Source organism: Tupaia chinensis, unplaced genomic scaffold (genome assembly GCF_000334495.1).
Source record: "Tupaia chinensis unplaced genomic scaffold, TupChi_1.0 Scaffold000667_1, whole genome shotgun sequence".
Classification (NCBI taxonomy): Eukaryota; Metazoa; Chordata; class Mammalia; order Scandentia; family Tupaiidae; genus Tupaia; species Tupaia belangeri.
In genome coordinates, this window is record NW_006160189.1 from 2,391,696 (window position 1) to 2,394,536 (window position 2,841).

The following is a 2,841-nucleotide window of genomic DNA, read 5'->3' on the forward strand; positions in this document are numbered from 1 at the left end:
ATTGTCCCTTCTCTCCAAGCTGAGTTACTGCCCATATACTCTACCTTCCTAGTGTATGTGTTTCCCTATATGACTAACACATATCATGCTATAGTTCAATTAATTTCCTCTCTGCATTTTCCACTGTAAGAAAAAAAAAAGGTAATTTGAGGTCAAGAACTAGGTCTTGTTCATTTCTGTCTAAAATTCAGTAACTACTTATTAAATATGGGCAGAAAAATCAATGGTATTCAGAATATTATGTCAACCAATAGTGCTATCCACACAGTAGATAGTCTAAAGTACATTTGAATGGCCAGAGAAAATAGATTCATAAAAAAACTAAAGGCAGAAAAAGTTAAGAGTTTTTAATCTGAGGCCAACCACCGAGCAGTAGCCAAGCAGTGATAAGAAAGCCCTGGACTACATTTCAGGATAACTGAATCCTAATCCCTGATCTGCTTATAGGCCATTTGATCTTGTTCAAATCATTTAACCTCTCCTACTTTTAATTCCCTCATCTGCTGAGGAGATATATCAATACTTTCCCTGCCTACTCAAGAGAGACATTAAAACAAAATATGATCATGTCTGTGAGACTGCCTTAACAAATGTAAAATGCACTAGGAATTCCAAATATTATTTCATGCAAATAGTTGAAAAATATAAATTAACCTGAGTTTCCCCCCCACTTTTTTTTGGAGCCAGAATGATAAGAATTTGGACTTCATGCTAGTTTTATTTGCTTAGGGTCAGCTGTCCCCACTGCTCAAGCTGCATACTCAATGTAAGTCGCAATAAAAATAATAGTTACTGAGCACTTACTCTTCTACATATGTTATGCACATTAACTACTTTAATCTTTAAAATAACACGGTGTGGTAAGTACTACCACTGTCCTTGTTTCACAGGTAAGAGAATGAGGCACAAAGAGTGAAAGTAACTTGTTTAGAAAAATTCAAATGGTGATAGCTGTAAGCCTTGAACCCGTGTGATCTGGTTTCAGAGCCTGCACTATAAATACTGCACACTCCTGCCTCTCAGAGTGGAGGACCCACCAATACCCAATGTAGAGTGATGGTCAGGCTTGGGACAGACTCTCTGGAAGCCTCTGTCTGTTCCTCCCAGATGCAGCTGTTCTGTATGTGTTCAGTACCCTCTCATGAGACCTCGACGTAAGTTCAGCCAATTTTCATCACATGGTAGCTCCACACCCAAACTGGCTTATGTCTGCAGTTATCATTTCCACCGATTTTTTTTCTTATTTATTTTGAAACTAAAGCTTATTTATTATATCTTCATTAGGCACAACATGCAGAACTTAAATATTTGCACTTTTTTCTTTTAGAAAATAACTGTTCCATTTCTAATTCCAGCATATTTATAGTTGAGAGTTTTAGGTGACAATCTAGGGAGGGCATGGCACCTTAACCATTAAGTGTTTAGTAAGTGACTTTTGATTCATAGTGTAGTGAAATTTCATCATCAGTACTAAATAAGATGACACGAAGTGTATTTCTTGTTCACAATTGGTCAAAAATATGACAAACACAAGAAGGAGAATATTGTTTTTAAAGGTTTTTGTCATTCAAGGTAAAAATTGAATAGGAAATCATGTTAAGTCACATTGTTACACATTTCACAAAAGACAAGACAATTAAGACATTGGTGATTTGGTAAAATGCAGATAGTATTTTTCTTTTAAGAAAATTAAGACCAATGTAAATACATTTATTCCGAAGGAAATACTCATGTCTTTTCTTCTTATACATTCGGAACTTTTGACTATGTCTGTTTTCTCTATTTCCTGTGCTACTATCACTATCACTGGTTTGTCTTTGCCTCTTTCATTTATTGATCTGATAAAGGTCAGAGTCACTCGGTTGTTGGAGAGTCCACTCACAAAAGCTGGGTCCGGCCTCTACATCTGGAAATTGATTTTGTGAGAAAGACAAAGATGTGCTATTTGGAAGTGAACCTAAGGAAGCAGAAGCATTGGATTATATGCACGCCACTGCAAATTCTTAAAGAAAAAATATTTTTGAGGTAAAATGGTATTATGAAAAAAAAATACATGGGAAAGGAAGATCTGCCCACCCGCCATCTCATCATTCCTGGAACTAGGTGAATGTATCTGTTATCTTTAGCTGTTAATACAGCTCTCAAAGTTTTGGTTAGCTGGTTCAGAAGAGTGGGAACTTCCAAATCGATACTGCATATTAATTGGTCTTCCATACAAATGAATTCCACTCAACAAGACTATGGCATAAGACACAGATTCTGGATGTTTAAAGCGGACAAATCTATAAGACTTCAGTTTTCTGTCTCTGTCTTTGTATATAGTCAACTTTGGTTAATGGCCCAGCCCTAAAGGAACAGCTCAAAAAGAATCTCTTCCCTTACTTCAGCCTCTAAATTTCCTAAAATCATGGTCCTGTTTGCCTCTTCCTAAGCAGAGAACATCCCTCTGACCTGGACACCAGAACAGAGAAGGTCTATTTATTTTTTTCTTTTCTAACATTCAATCACTGTGTATCATTACAGCCCATCAAATGAATTTCCTTTCATGAATACACTGTATATTGGTTCAAAATATTAGCATACATATTATCATCAGTGGATAATTTTCTGTTTTGTTTTTTTTTGTTCCTTAAATGTTTTGCTTCTTTCTTTTTCCCCTTGAGTCCCTCCTTCTCACCCTCTCCCATTTCCCATCCTCCTCCCACACAGTCTTTAGTATCCATGGTTGCTCTTCATACCGTTATACCTTCCAATCTTTCAGTTTCTGCTATAGACATTAGATATATATTGAGAGGGAAATTGAGAAAGCAAGCCACCAAGACTGGGACTCAGCCTTTTGGG

At 36.5% G+C, this 2,841-nt stretch overlaps 1 pseudogene; it reads right to left on the reverse strand.

The window, feature by feature from the left end:
• Positions 1-1,601: 1,601 nt before the first annotated feature.
• Positions 1,602-2,442, reverse strand: LOC102494706 (splicing regulator RBM11 pseudogene; annotated as a pseudogene).
• Positions 2,443-2,841: the final 399 nt, after the last annotated feature.